The sequence below is a fragment of the Bos indicus genome, chromosome X (genome assembly GCF_029378745.1).
Source record: "Bos indicus isolate NIAB-ARS_2022 breed Sahiwal x Tharparkar chromosome X, NIAB-ARS_B.indTharparkar_mat_pri_1.0, whole genome shotgun sequence".
NCBI lineage: Eukaryota > Metazoa > Chordata > Mammalia > Artiodactyla > Bovidae > Bos > Bos indicus.
Genome location: NC_091789.1, coordinates 30298832 through 30315786, shown reverse-complemented (window position 1 = coordinate 30315786; position 16955 = coordinate 30298832). Strand labels below are relative to the sequence as shown.

General features: G+C 39.0%; 1 protein-coding gene and 1 non-coding gene across 2 annotated transcripts in view; both read right to left on the bottom strand.

Annotated features, from left to right (window-relative positions):
- The window catches only part of LOC139181472 (RNA polymerase II elongation factor ELL2-like), a 143436-nt gene that overhangs the window by 43807 nt on the left and 82674 nt on the right, over positions 1 to 16955 (bottom strand). The gene's annotated exons all lie outside the window — the stretch shown is intronic.
- TRNAC-ACA (transfer RNA cysteine (anticodon ACA)) lies at positions 13867 to 13939 on the bottom strand. Its single transcript has one exon. It is a non-coding gene; the product is annotated as a tRNA-Cys (tRNA).

Here is a 16955-nt window from a genome sequence, read left to right as displayed (position 1 = left end):
ACCATATGTAAAGAGCCAACTTATTTGAAAAGTCCCAGATGTTGGGAAAGATTGAAGGCAGGAGTTGAAGGGGATGACAGAGGATGAGATGGTTAGATGGTGTCATCAACTCAATGGGCCTGAGTTTGAGCAAGCTCCAGGAGGTGATGAACTACAGGAAGCCTGGTATGCTGCACTCCATGGAGTCACAGAGTCGGACATGACCGAGCAATAACAACATACCAAGCTCTGGTGTCTATGGAAGTAGGAAAGACTTTTTTCCTGTTTACCATTTTATCTAGCACAGTATTTAGTCCACAAGAAATTATTAGTAACCATTTGCTGAATGAGAAGAAATGAATTATTCCTCTATATGCCAAGAATCACTCTGGGTACTGTGCCTATTACATGATTTAAATACTAATGTCCATATTTTAACTTCAGGATGTGGGGGACAGTTTTGGAGGCATCTACTTAGTATTGCTGTCTGTGATACCTCTTAACAAGCCAAGTATACTATTTGGATGTCACTCCAATTAACAAGTATGTCAACTTCAATCAAACTTGAGAACTGGAGTAATGAACACTGGGTGGTTTCTGGAGAACCAGCAGATCCATTGTAATCAAGACATTAGCCAGTACTTCATTTACTGGGTTACAGGAAAATCCAAATGAACTCTTTGGCCAACCCAATATTACCTGGCTTAGAAAATCTGACTCTAGCAAGGAGACCATGATGATATCTCAGGTTTCCAGATATTAATGTCTACTCAGAATGTGTGCCCATGGGAATTCCCTGATTGTTCAGTAGTTAGGACTCCATACTTTCACTGCCAAGGGACTGGGTTCAAACATTGATCAGGGAACTAAAATCCCATAAGCCATGCAGCATGGCCAAATAAAACCCAAACCAAACCAAAACCAAACCAGAATATGTGCCCAATATTCCACAAAATGTTGAGTATTCCCTTTTCCTCAGTGTAAATTCATCCAAGTAAAAATAGCCACAGGTCCACTTAGGAAAGGCCTGGAAAAATCATTACAGTATACACGGCCATTGTGTGGCATGGTCATTACTCCTAGAGATCCTTCAAAGTCTTCAGTTAATGGGTTATACATCTGAAATTGGCTCAGATTCAGGCACTGAGCAAGGGATCATGAATTTTTATTGGACCAATGACCACCAGCCTCCTGTTCCTCCATTCTTGCCATTTTTTCTAGTTGTAGATATTAAGCAACACCCCTTTGTCTACCTTCTGTTTTGTTCTTATTAATAGTTCCAATATGCTCTATTAATCTCTACAGATTCTTTAGGTCAAGCCCCTTGTTTGCTTCTCCAAACTTGGTGGTCACTGTAGTAATTTTATCATCATGGCTTCTGGCAATTAAGCACTGCCACCTGGCCTCTATTATTTGGGAGCCTCATCATTCCCTTGAATACTAAAAAAACTCATTTCTGTGATCACTTCTATAATATAAGCCCTGGTCTGCAGAAGCGAGTCAACACTCACTGGTGTCCTTTTATGAACACACAAAAATGTGTCATCTGGGCCCACCGTCTAGAAAATCTTTTGGCATCATGTATCATAGCTGTTCAAGCATGCTCATGTCCCTAAGATTTTTTTTATTCCTTCATTGTCATCTCCCAGAGAAACTTGGAAATTCTATTTCACTCTATGTGTGCCATTGCTTTCTCCTGGTCTCTAAAGAGCCATCCTAACAGCAATTTTGGTCCATCCATTGAAGTCCTCACAAAAGTGTTAAATTCCTTGTTTTGGGGAAAAAAAAAAAAAAAGCCCCCGTGCTCCATATTAATGAAGTCTTATCTGGTATTCTGATCTGAACCTGTTGATCAAGTACCTCCGAAGTCCAATCCTTAGCTCCTGCCAGTACACACTAGCTAATTTTGCAGCTCTTTTGAGTGGTAAACTCTTTCCTCCATTATCAATCCCCAAACTTTCCTAGCTATATCTTGCTGGGACTTAGTCCTAATTATTGGTCTGGCAACCAAGAAAGTAGGTGGTGGCTGTTCCTAAGGGGATCACCTCTTGCCTGCATGAACAAGGTCTCTATAGAATCCTCTGTAGAGAAGGGAGAAAGAGGTTGCCTTTTCATATTAGTGAGTGCTTGGAGACCTCTACAAGCTCTGATGTTTCTGGGGTGTCTTCAGAGACAAAATCCTAAGGGGCATACACTTAGACAAACATCCTCCTTTCATATTTTAGAGGCCAAGGTCCTGAACTTAACATAACAAACTAACCCTGAATAAGCATAAAAATGTCTCTGGAACTCTGGAACTTCAGCTATCAAGTCTTGAGTCTGTCTTCAAATGTTTGCTCTTCCACTGTAGGAAAAGACCTCTTTGTAAGCTATCAGCAAGATTCTCTGGCTCATACTCTTAGATCATAACTATTTGTTAACTACCCTCAGTAAATCCTTCTTCAAGGTGGTAAAGAACTAAAATATTGCCTGCCATATCAGTAAACAAAGGATGTCACAGTCATCAGCAATTGCAAGCCGGCAATCAGTGAGCCGATGAGCCCTGAAGGAATTCAAGGAGGAAAAGAACACCTGCCCCCTAGCAGTGAGCTCCTGCAGCCACCCCACAAGGTGCACCTGGAAGAAACTCAGGATGCGAAAGCAAAAGACTTTGGCCCCAGATAGCTGAGGTGCATATCCAAGGAGTTATTTCAGTGAGCCCAGACTCTTGCATCTTCCCATACATAGAAAAGAGCTAAAGTCCTTAATTTGAGATGCCTGGTTTTCTTTTATTATTAACAATAATCATTTGATGTTCTAACTACCTGGTCTTTTATTGTAGAAACTCCTACATATCCTGGCTTCCCCCTTGCCTAATCAGAACAGTTTATCAGCATTATCTGAGATGCTGTGTCCCGGGCTTAAGTCATCAGTTTTGTCCACCAAATAAAATATAATTGTCAACTTTTAGGTTGTGCTTTTTTTTTTTTTTTCAGTCAACAGTGGTGTGCATGCATCCATGCTAAGTCACTTTAGTCATGTCAGGCTCTTTGCGATCCTATGGACTGTAGAATGCCAGGCTCCTCTGTCCATGGGATCCTCCAGGCAAGAATACTAGAGTGAGTTGCCATGCTTTCCTCCAGGGGATCTTCCTGATCCAGGGATGGAAACTGTGTCTCCTGTGGCTATGAAATTAAAAGATGCTTACTCCTTGGAGGAAAATTTATGACCAACCTAGACAGCTTATTAAAAAACAGAGACATTACTTTGCCAACAAAGGTCCATCTAGTCAAAGCTATGGTTTTTCCAGTAGTTGTGTATGAATGTGACAGTTGGACTATAAAGAAAGCTGAGTGCTGAAGAATTGATGCTTCTGAACTGTGGTGTTGGAGAAGACTCTTAAGAGTCCCTTGGACTGCAAGAAGATCCAAACGGTCCATCCTAAAGGAAATCAGTCCTGATTATTCATTGGAAGGACTGATGCTGAAGCTGAAGTTCCAATACTTTGACCACCTGATGCAAAGAACAGACTCATTGGAAAAGACCCTGATGCCGGGAAAGATTGAAGGCAGGAGGAGAAGGGGACAACTGAGGATGAGATGGTTGGATGTTATCATTGACTCAATGGACATGAGTTTGAGTAAACTCTGGGAGTTGGTGATGGACAGGGAGGCCTGGTGTGCTGCAGTCCATGGTGTTGCAAAAAGTCAGACACAACTGAGTGAACTGAACTGAACATCACCTAGGAAGCCCCCATCAGTGCCAGTATGATTCAATGATGCATAATCAATTCTACTGTTCTTCTAGACATTGCACCCTTCCCCACCACACATACACCCCCACCAAATCTTTCAAATGCCTGAAACTTCGCTCTAGCTAGTGCATTCCTCTCACCATTACATTCTCTGATATCATCACTGATGAAATCTCCAGTAACTGGGCCGTCCATGTCGTGCTCATGGCTTGTCCTTACCTCATGTTTCACTCAGGAAGGCACTGAGCTTTCCAGCCAGGCAATGAGTGATCCAGGCTCTAAACCCATCTTACCATTTTTTATTTCTCAGACCACTCCTGCCCCCTGACCCATGTCAATCTGGGTCCTTTGAGAAGTAGATGTAGAGGTAAGATTAAAAACATGAAAGAGATATATTGTTAAAGCGGGAAGGGGTGGAATAAACAGGAAAAGAGTTTAGACTGACGACAATACAGTAGTGAGATATTCTCAACCTGATCAATGAAGGGGCTCCAGGCAAAGGTTCTTCATTAGAGGAGGCCCACATCAGACAAAGATGCTCTGGCTCTGGGACCCCTGTTGCTATCAGAGCTTAACTGGAGGAGTCCCTGGGGGAAGTATAGCCTGGAACAAAGTACCATAGTGAATCCAAAGACAAAGCAGATACACGCTGTCAGGCTACTGTGAGCCCTGCAGCATGCTCTCTTGAAGGGATATTTGAGCAACACACCCATGTGACAGACACACCTGGAACATGCTCTGTACTATTTCCCAGGAAGGTTCCTGCAGCCTCACAAATGGATCTATTTTAAGTTTCTTCTCCAAGCAGGAAAGTCTCCTCCTTTAGAATGAGGCTTTAAAATGTTACTCTTGAAGAGAGAAATCGGTTACCACATAAACTGCAGCTCACAGGATTCAGGTGAAATAGCAGAAAACTCGGAGAAGACAATGGCACCCCACTTCAGTACTCTTGCCTGGAAAATCCCATGGACGGAGGGGCCTGGTAGGTTGCAGTCCATGGGGTCTCTAAGAGTCAAACACGATTGAGCGACTTCACTTTCACTTTTCACTTTCATGCATTGGAGAAGGAAATGGCAACCCACTCCAGTGTTTTTGCCTGGAGAATCCCAGGGAAGAGGGAGCCTGCTGGGCTGCCATCTCTGGGGTTGCACAGAGTCAGACACGACTGAAGCAACTTAGCAGCAGCAGCAGCAGCAGCAGCAAACTGCTGAGTCATCCTTGAGGTCCCGGGCTAAGGCCAGGAATGTTGTCATTGCTAAGAAGGCTGAAGTAAGTAATGGCCATCCCAGGGAAAATCAGCCCACATCACAAGGAGCAAGACTACTTTAGAAAGCCAAACACAAGATACAGACCATGTCAGGATTATCCTCTTAGCAATAAAGCTCTGAAAATGATCACATGCACTCCCTCCAGAGTAATGAGACACTGACCCCCCAAAAAGCCCAGCCTGCACACTTGCAGGATACTTGGTGACCATCACTGGCTAGGGTGAAGGGCTCAGGGATACAGACATAAAGCAATGACTGAATTTTTTTTTTTCATAATGGTCATTTTTTTGCAACCTTACCATGTCTAAGTCCATGGTCTCTGTCAATGAGTTATAGTCACCCATAAACCCCCACAGAGGTGATTGACAAATCATGGAACATCCTCTAAGGCCTTTGATTCTACACTCAGAAAACACCTACCAAACACCAAGTATTTGCTGCACAGTGTGCCAGGCACTGGGGATACACAGCATTGCTCTCGAGCAGATCAACGGAATTAGCAGTTGGCAGACTGGTTCTCATTGGAAAAGACCACAGTCGATGGGGTTTCAAAGAGTTGGACACGACTGAGTGACAGAAGAACAAGACTGGTTCTAGCCTAATGTGTTGGTGTGGCTAGCTCTCACAATTCCTCAAAATTATATTGCTAAAGGTAATTTTCTGTTTGGTTTTTGTGAAGATCAAATGAGACATGAAAATATCTGGAAACTAGAGAATTCTATACACATTTGAGGAATAAATAGTATTTATATGACAACTATTTTTTGATGGCTTTCTGCTTCTTTCACCATCTCTATGCTCCAGAGCTCTGGAGCATAACTGGTCAAACAATTCTTTTTAACTTTTTTTTTTTTTTTTAAACAGGTGGATAAATAAAACCCACAATTTCAGAATCATAAATTCCATCTAGTTCTAACTGTAAAAGTCTTCTTGAAGGACAAGTAGAAGAAATGGTTCTGAGAGAAGTAAAGCCATTAGAAAATAGTCCTTGAGATCATGGAGGACTACTAACAGAAACTGGTCATTCTGTTTTGGTGCTAAAAAACACCATAAAAACACATTAACTTTTTTAATTTAAATTTTTGTTTTATTTTTATGCCATACAACATGTAGGTTCTTAATTCCCCAACCAGGGATCAAACCTGTGCCCCCTGTAGTGGAAGCACAATCTCAACCACTCGACCACCAGGGAAGTCCTGGTCAAACTATTTTAGAGCCATGAAATTAAAAGACGCTTACTACTTGGAAGGAAAATTATGACCAACCTAGATAGCATATTCAAAAGCAGAGACATTACTTTGCCAACAAAGGTTCGTCTAGTCAAGGTTATGGTTTTTCCTGTGGTCATGTATGGATGTGAGAGTTGGACTGTGAAGAAGGCTGAGCGCCGAAGAATTGATGCTTTTGAACTGTGGTGTTGGAGAAGACTCTTGAGAGTCCCTTGGACTGCAAGGAGACCCAACCAGTCCATTCTGAAGGAGATCAGCCCTGGGATTTCTTTGGAAGGAACGATGTTGAAACTGAAACTCCAGGACTTTGGCCACCTCATGCAAAGAGTTGACTCATTGGAAAAGACTATGATGCTGGGAGGGATTGGGGGCAAGAGGAGAAGGGGACGACAGAGGATGAGATGGCTGGATGGCATCACCGACTGGATGGACGTGAGTCTCAGTGAACTCTGGGAGTTGTTGATGGACAGGGAGGCCTGGCGTGCTGCGATTCATGGGGTCGCAAAGAGTCGGACACGACTGAGCGACTGATCTGATCTGATCTGACATGGGTAAAGTTTCTCTCATCAGTGAAAATGTTTTCATCAGATTGACCATTGCTGAATTAACAATTCTGTACATATTTTAGAATTCTATTTTACTTTTAAACACTTTGGGGGATATAGACTATAATGTTTATACAATCTGATTAATTTAGATGAAATGACAAATTGAAAATCTGAATGTTTTCTTTCCTCAACTGTTTGCTCTGAAAAAGTTAATTCTAATAGAACTCCATTAATAATACTCAAAATTAATAATTGAGTTCAATTTCTAGCTGTGAAATGTGAAGAAAATTAGTTTCAAAAATAAAATAGCAAATATATATTTAATTATTTAAATTTAATTATTATGTATTTTATAATTTAGTAAACTACTTTTCTTCACATTTCATGACCAAAAATGAACCAAAATATTTTTAGCATTCAGTTTACATATACACATGTGTAGAATGTCATGAGAACAGTGTAGTCAGGGTACAGGAGGTTAAAGCAAAGTCACAGTGAACTCTCTAGCCAGATTTCCAAGGAAGGGAGCTATCAATTTTTGAGGATGAACCTAATCTAAGATTTGATAGGTTTAGAGGACAAAATGGTGAAATACGAAATTTCACTGAGTTGAAATTTGGAGGGTTGCAATATTTACTGGCTTCATATTTTCTTCTGGGAAATATTTGAGCAGAGAATAACCCTTCTGAGAACAAGAAATAAGTATAATATAATAAGAATCTACTGTATAGCACAGGGAACTCTACTAAATACTCTGTAATGGTATATATGGAAAAATTTGAAAAAGAGTGGATATATATGTAATTGATTCACTTTGCTGTATACCTGAAACTAACACAAAATTGTAAATCAACTATACTCTAATAAAAAATTTAAACTCCTGTTTAAACTTATATAGTAAAAATTCACAACCTGATGTAAAAATAAGAATGAAGTTTTATTATTTGATTCTCGTTTGCTTTCAATGAGTCCATATGATTAAATGAGTGGAAAGGCAAAAAAAAAAGAAGTATAATATGGTAATAGAGAAATAGAGGTTTTTACTGTTAAAGAGTACCCTCATTCATAGATAAATACTCACTTTGGCAAGATAGGTGTGAAACATTCTGTTAGATTGTGAGATTATTTAGCTCTCATTGTGCTTGCTAGAGGTCCCACTTCTAATTTATACAGTCAGTTATCTTAGTCACAGCATGAGGTCTTACAGCTGGGCAAGCCGTTTTGGCAAAAAGTCTAAGGTACTGAGACTGAGGAGGGCCAATGGGAATTAAGTTGGCTGAGGGCCTGGGTACCTCAAGGGCATCTCACACGAAATCAGTTAATTTTCAGTACTTATATAGATGTTAGTAACTTCCTGCCTCTATTTCTAAATGGGATAGGGAAATCTTGGCTGCCTGTGAACTTGTCATAGCAACAAAGAACGATTTCATTCATCTCACCCAGGAATAGCTTCTGGTGTGTATGTGTACAGTGATAGAAGCTCGTTCAAGTGAATATTGGTTTGGGAGCTTTGGGGATTATGAAAAGAGGGCACAGCTGTGATTCTTCAGTGGCTAGGTGAATGAAGGCAGCCATCTAAGAGGGGTGGAGGAGCCAGCTGGAATGGAAGCAGGAGCAGTAGTGGCAGGAAAGATAAAGCTTAAGACCCTGGGAACCAATACACACAAGCTTCCCTCTAGCTCTTTACTGTTAAGTAGATTTCCACTGGAGGCCATCCAGAAAGGATTCCAACCTCTTATGCAGCCCCTTACAGCAGAGAAAAAAACTAATAGTGGGGGTGGGGGAGACTGGGGGAAGTGTGGAAACACCAGACAAGGAGTCAAGAGTACAGAGGGAAATTCTGCTTCCCTTAGAGAGCTTTGGCCAATTCACTCCACCTCCCTTTGCTTTACTTTTCCTCATAGATTACAATAGTTAATAAGGTAGATTCTAAAGCCAGATTTTACCAGTTCAGAGCCCAGCCTTGACATTTGTCAGCTGTGCATCCTACAGCTAATAGCACCTTTCTAAAATGATATAATAATCATGCCTCAATTTAAACTCCCAAGTTGTTGCTAAGTCGCTTCAGTCACATCTGACTCTTTGCTCCGAGTTGTTACGAGGATTCAGTTAGTGACTATAAAGTAGTGAGTGCTACAGAATCATTTGTTGAATTATATAATACTGGGGACATCTGCCAGAGGACATCATCTAGAACTTTCTATTCTCTCATCATGAGACAAAGCCATGAAATTCTGAAAAACAGAGCATGAAGGAGCTGTCTGCATTGGGAGAGGGGAAGGACCAGGGTGAAACCCTTTTCAAGATAGTAGATGAAAGATACTTTGCAGGGCATTTTGGAAGAGATTGACGTATTTTACATTCTTTGCAATTCTCTGAAAGCCCAGACATGAAAACTGTGAGCAATTCTGAGCAATAATTGTTAACAGCCACAATACAAAGATGCAACCATTTCTTTGTGAGATGAAATACGGGTATTACAGAGGAAGTTTACCTAATTCAAAGTTATTTCCAGACACAAAAATTCTGCCTAAATTATGCAATCAATCACTATATGGAGTTCTATATTCACAATATGAGTTCAATTATTCACAGTTTCTAACTTACTTGATTTGGGGCCATATATTTTAAGGTTTCTGAAACCTAAAATTTAATATGACAGTTTCTCTTTTCTAAGTATCCAATATTAAGTCATCTTACAATTTTAAAATATTACAATTGATGGCACCTTGAAAGAGAGATACCAAAGAATCTCTCATTCACCAATGGCTCTGTGTTGCAGAATTTCTATTTCTTACTGGTGTAACTTAAAAGACTGGGTCTCCCTTCACCTTATCAGCCTCTATTTACATAGAAGCTTTACCCAAGATGAGGTGGGCCGAGTACTGTTGTTGTTTAGTCTCTAAGTCATGTCCAACTTTTTTGCAACCACATGGACTTTAGCCCACCAGGCTCCTCTGTCCTTGGAATTCTCCAGGCAAGAACACTGGAGTGGGTTGCCATTTCCTTCTCCAGAGGATCTTCCTGACCCAGGGATCAAACCCACATCTCCTGCACTGGCAGGCAGCTTTCTTTACCACTGAGCCACCAGGGAAGCCCAGGCCAAGTGTACTTGGACCCAATAGCCCCAGCTACGTCTTGCTCATAGGGTGAAGGTTCCAAACCAGAATAGCAAGGTGAAATGACCAGGGGCTAACCATCACAGCTCAGTTCCCCCATTCAAAGACCAAGAGGATACTTCAGGAGAAGCAAGTCACTGTCCTTGCCCGCCCCCTCTCTGGTGCAGTGGTACCGAGGCTCTGCTCAGGTAGAGAAGCAGGACATAAGAGCAGAGATATCCATAGCTCTTCCTAAGCAAACTGACTTTATTTTGCATACAACATAGGAAAGTTCATAGATAAGGGAATTAAGGAAAACAATGGAAGTCTAGGTTGTAACCAACAAATGAAACAGTAGATTCCACCTAGAATTTTAAGGGAGAACAACAGAAAAAGAAACCAAGAAGAGCCCTTCTGAAGTCACAGAAAGGCTCAAAGATTGGAAACTCCGAGTGTTTCAATCATGATTTGGCTGTCCCTAAAAGGTAGGCCAAGTTTATGATGTTTTCCAGCTATATTGAGATGTAATTGACATACAGCATTGGGTAAGTTTAAGGTATACAACTTCATGATTTGGTTTACATCTGTAGTGCAAAATGATTACCACAATAATGTTAGTTAACACATCCATTATCTTACTAAGTAACTGTTGTTTATGTATCTAGTGAGAAAGTTTAAGATTTACTCAGCAGCTTTTGAGTATACAGTACAGTATTGTTAACTGTAATCACCATACTGTACATAAGATCCCCAAAGTTATTCATAACTGAAAGTTTGTATCCTTTGAGCAATATATCTTCATTTCCCCTATCCCAGAGATCCTGACAACCACCAATCTACTGTTTCTATGAGTTCAGATTTTTAGATTCCACTCATAAGTGAAATCATACAGTATTTAGTTTTCTCTGTTAGACTTATGTCACTTAGTATAACACTTTCAAGTTTTATTCATGTTATAGGAAATGTCAGGATTTCCTTGTTTTATGGCTGAAAGATATTCCATTATATGTGTGTGTGTGTGTGTGTGTGTATACACACACAACATTTTCTTTATGCATCCATCTACTTTGGCCACCTCATGCGAAGAGTCGACTCGTTGGAAAAGACTCTGATGCTGGGAGGGATTGAGGGCAAGAGAAGAAGGGGACAACAGAGGATGAGATGGCTGGATGGCATCACTGACTCGATGGACGTGAGTCTCAGTGAACTCTGGGAGTTGGTGATGGACAGGGAGGCCTGGTGTGCTGCGATTCATGGGGTCGCAAAGAGTCGGGCACGACTGAGTGACTGATCTGATCTGATCTGATCCATTGACAGATACTTACATAGTTTCCATTTCTTGGCTATTGTTATTATCACTGCAATGAACATAGAATTGAAGATAACCCTTCAAGATAGTATTTTCTTTTCCTTCCAGTATACACCCAGAAGTGGGATTTCTGGATCATACAGTAGTTTTATCGTTAATTTTTGAGGCCCCTCCATATTGCTTTATTTGTAGTAACTGTACAAATTTACATTCCCACTTTTCTCCTCATCCTCAACTACACTTGTTATTTCTTGACTTTTTGATGATAGCCAATCTAACAGATGTGAGGTGATATCTCATTGTGGTTTTGATTTACATTTCCCTGAGATTAGTGACGTTAGGCACCTTTTTTAATACACCTACTAACCATTAGTATGTCTTGTTTGGGAAAATGTCTGTTCAAATCTTTGCCTATTTTAAAATCAGATTATTTGTCTCACTGTTATTGGATTGTATTGGTTCCTCATATAATTTGGATATTAACCCCTTCTCAGATATGTGGCTTGCAAACATTTTCTCCCATTTGGTAGGTTGCCCTTTCAATTTTTTTGGTTGTTTCCTTTGCTGTGCAGAAGCTTTTTATAGTTTTATGTAATCCCACTTTTTGTTTACTGCTTTTATTGCTTGTAGTTTGGGTGTCATATCCAAAAAATCATTGCCAACGCTGATGCTAAGAAGCCTTTTCTTGTTTCCTTCCAGGAGTTTTATGGTTTCAGATTTTACATGTCTTTAATCCACTTAGAGTTAATTTTTGTATGTTGTGTAAGATATCAGTCCAATTTCATCCTTTTCCATATAATTTCCCTGTTGAGTATTCTTGGCTTTCTTGTCAAATGTTAGTTGATGGTATATGTGTGGATTTACTTCTGTACTCTAAATTCTGTTGCATTGGTCTGGGTGTCTGTTTTATGCCAGTACCATACTGGCTTTTTATTACTATACCTTTGTTATGTAGTTTGAAAACAGAAAATGTAATGCCTTCAGCTGTATTTTTTCTTACAATTACTTCTGGATATTTGGGGACTTTTGTGATTCATAAAATTTTTAGGATTGATGTATCTATTTCTGTGGAAAATGTCATTGGAATTTTGATAGGGATTGCATTGAATCTATAGATGTCTTTGGATAGTGTGGACATTTTAATAATAATATTATTATTCTGATGTATGTACATAGAACATTTTTCCATGGACTTGTCTCTTCAACAATTTCTTTCATCAATGTGTTATAACTTGAGGTGTACAGACTTTTTAGCTCATTGTTTACATTTATTTTTAAGTATTTAATTGCTAGATGCTCTTATAAATATGACTTTTCTTATTTCTCTTTCAGATAGTTGTTTGTGTAGAGAAATAAACTGGCTTTTTAAAAAAATCTTTTGGCATGTGTCTGTTTCATAAGTACCATCAAATACTAGAAATACAAGGAAACATCCTCAACTTGTTAAGACTAGTTATAAAAACACACAGCTAGCATATTTGTTTTATACGTGGGTAAAGGATAGCCTCTGTATATTTGCCTTTTGTTCTTTAGTTTTTCATAGCAGGTTAGGAAGCCCACTGGTACCAAACTCAAATTTTTACACATGCAATTGCTTTAAATATAACTTTAAAAGGAAGATTTTTAGCTATTTAGAGCCTTTCTGCTTTTCATATTCTGCAAAACTGCACCCAATATCTGCTGGTCATAAGTAAAATAAACCCTGTGTCTATTAATATACCACAACCACTACTAGCCTTTGGAACTCTCTGACACAGAATCCCGTGCTACTGAGTAACATCACCTAAACACATAAGCCCCCTCTCCAAGTACCCTCTTGCAAGAGAATCCTTTGCCCTCTCTTCTTCTGGGTGGTGAACAAGCCCTCCTGTCTCTGGACAGTCTCCTGCTCTAAGGAATTTCCCCTCTCATGCAATTCTGTCTAAACTTTGCCCAATAAAACTTATTGAGCAATACTGCCACCTCATTGTCACGTTTTTTTTTTTTTTCCTTTGATTAAGTCCCAAAATAAGTCCCAAATAAATAAGTCACCATATGCTTGGGCTCCCCTGGTGGCTCAGACGGTAAAGCGTCTGCCTGCAATTGGGGAGACCTGGGTTTGATTCCTGGGTCAGGAAGATCCTCTGGAGAAGGAAATGGCAATCCACTCCAGCACTTTTGCCTGGAAAATCCCATGGATGGAGGAGCCTGATAGGCTACAGTCCATGGGTCGCAAAGAGTCGGACAGGACTGAGCGACTTCACTTTCACTTTCACCATATACTTACTGGTAAAAGATTGAACACATTTTCCATAACATCAGGCCTAAGAAAAGGCAATACATCTTGCCACTTGTATTCATTTGCTTGGTCTCCCACAACAAAGTATCATGGACAGGACAACTTAAACAACATAAACTGTGAGAAATCACAGTTCTGGAAAATAGAAGTCTGAGATCAAGGAAACAGTTGCATTGGTTTTTCTGAGGGCCATGGGGGAAAGATCTATTCCAGGCCTCTCTCCTTGGCTTGTGGATGGCCATCTTCTCTGTGTCTTCACCTATTCCTCCCTCTGTGTCCAACTTCCCTCTTCTTGTAGGAACATCAGCTCAGTTGTGTCCGACTCTTTGAGACCCCATGGACTGTAGCCTACCAGGGTCCTCCATCCATGGGATTTTCCAGGCAAGAATACTGGAGTGGATTGCCATTTCCTTCTCCAGGAGATCTTCCTGACCCAGGGATTGAACCTGGATCTCCTGCATTGTAGGCAGACGCTTTACCGTCTGAGCCACCAGGGAAGATATATTGGGTTAGGGTCCATCCTAATGACTTCATTTTAATTTAATTACCTCTGTGAAAAGGCTGTCTCCAAATATGGTTACATTCTGAGGTACTGAAGTTTAGAATTTCAACATATGAATTTAAAAAACACTTGATCCTTGAAAGAAAAGCTATGAATAACCTAGACAGCATATTAAAAATCAGAGACATCACTTTTCCAACAAAGTTCTGTATAGTCAAAGCTATGGTTTTTCCAGTAGTCATGTATGGATGTAAGAGTTGGACCATAATGAAGGCTGAGAGCTGAAAGAATTGATGCTTTGAAATTGTGGTGCTGGAGAAGACTCTTGAGTGTCCCTTGGACAGCAAGGAGACAAAAACAGTCAATCCTAAAGGAAATCAACCCTGAATATTCACTGGAAAGACATGCTGAAGCTGAAGCTCCAATACCTTGATCAGAAAGTTCTTTGATGCAAAGAACAGACTCATTGGAAAAAAACCCTGATGCTGGGAAAGATTGAAGGCAAGAGGAGAAGGGGGCAACAGAGAATGAGATGGTTAGACAGCATCACTGACTCAGTGGATATGAATTTGAGCAAACTCCAAGAGATAGTGAAGGACAGGGAAGCCTGGCATTCTGCAGTCCATAGAGTTGCAGAGTCGAATGTGACTTAGTGACTGAACAACAACAATATTCATATTCTAGCCCTTCTACAAGGAACCCAGAACAGCTAAAACAAACTTTAAAAGGATGAACAAAGAGTGTTCATACCTCCTAATTCAAAACTTACTACAAAATGACAGTACTAAAGCAAGAGAGTTTGGCAGTGGCATAAGGGTAAACATTTAGATCCATAGCATTGACTTGAGAGTCCACAAATATATTGTTACATTTTTATGTATTTATGACAAGATTTCCTAAACCATGCCATGGGAAAAGAGCAGTCTTAAAAAAAAATAGGTGAGTTTACATAAAAATCAACACTTTCATTTTCACTTGAAAAATTAGAAGTTATCACAGCACTGGATCTGGATTTTTGCTCAAGGGCGGGGAAGAAAGATGAGTAGATGTGACTCTCTTTAAACAATGTCTGATCACTTGCCAAACTCACATTCCATTGTAAGTCATTCATTTGATCTGTCTGATTTCTCATCTGGGAAGTGGTTAAATGCTGAGGAGTGTGTTAAAATCTCCAAACTACAAAGTGTATCTAAGTAAGTTTCAGTACTATCAAGGTGTATTGTTACTTAGAAAACTTCCTAATACAGGAGCTAGAAAAGTTCTTATTGATTGTGTATCTACCTAGGACCTCTCTCAACTTACCTTTCTAATTGTATAGTAACTAGCCTGACTTCTGGTATTAAGTCAGATGACCTCCACTTTTGATCAAGTTGTACCTGATATCTGAAAATAAGGACTTCTAGTAACTGTACTGATCATTTTTCAAACTTGAAAAATTAAGGAAATATTTATATATTTATTGAGCCAAATTTTCATACACATTTCTTCAGTCAGGCAAACCTTTTCACCAATATAGACATAGTATTGCTATAATATTTGCTGATGTGACATTAAAGAAAATTGCACTAGTATTCACATGGGAACAACAATCTATCTCCTTTACATTAAGGACAAATTTTTTTTTATTCAGACAGAATAGCATTACACACTTTAGTAGAATAGAAATTACAGTGATTTATACTATATTGTGTGCCGGTTTTTAAAAATGCAATAAGATGATTTTAATAATTAATTACACAACAGGAACTAATTGCCTGTCAGAGGGTGATATGTAGTGGGAGTACTAGAAGGGAAAAAAGTGAATACTATATTACTATCATAAACATTCACTCAATGCTCCTACACAGAAACACACATACACACACACACACACACACACACACAATCAAGAAAGGAAGGAAGGAATATAAAAATATTTTCAATGCAAATATGCAGATAGTGACTTAAAAAGCAAAAATAAATATATATATATATATATTAGATAACAGTAACAACTATATTACCTAGAAAAGAGAATTCAAAACCTGTTTCTTATTACCATCCAAACAATATAATTAACCATTAAATATACTACTGATATTTCACACTGTAAATTTATTTTCTATGTTACTAACTGCACGTTCCTACATATAACAAAACTACCAGTATGAAAAACTGACAATGGGTTCTCCGTTAAGTTTCTCTCGAAATAAGCTTAGACAACATGAATATAATAATTCCTGGGGAAAATGCACTGCTTCTGTGGAAGTATATGTGCAAATACAGTTTTTTTTTTTGAAATATGTTTTAAAAAGCAGAAGCCACTAAGTAATATTATTTCTTAAACTTACTGTGGAATATCTTTTGCTTCCCAGAAAATTATAGGTATTGACATTCAACCAAGATGAGTACACTAACAAGTTGTTTATCTTGATCAAAAGTCACAATAATGTAAAACAAATGTTCTACAAAATATAAAATGAGTGTTCCTAGGAATTATTTTATACATTGGAATCCAATGAGTTTACGAAGGAAACAAAACAAAGAACAATGGAGACAAAGGTCAACAAAAAATATAGACTGTTCCAAAGACCATTTACTTGAATTTACTTAATTTAGTTGAAATTGCTTACTATATTTATTCAACTCACTTCTGAGTGGTCTCAAAACTTGGTAGGAAGGGATGAATTAATTCCTAAAATGTAATTTATGAGTTAAAAATGACAATGTAAGGATTTACATTAATCAAAATAAGTAGTTCAAAAAGGTATGGCAAAAACCATCATAACATTGTAAATTATTCTCCAATTAAAATAAATTAATTTAAATAAAAAAGGAAGTATGATAACTTGCTGTCCAAAAAAGAATATATCAGGTTCAGAGGGAATCCTTGGGAGAAAATTAGAGGAACCAAAGTGATAAGATTATGAAACAGATCAGAGCATAAACTCTTGAGAAAAGAAGAGCAATATTGATTGGGTACTGTGTCAGGAGGGAGTTAGACTGAAAAGAGAGCATTGCCAGTTGCAGCA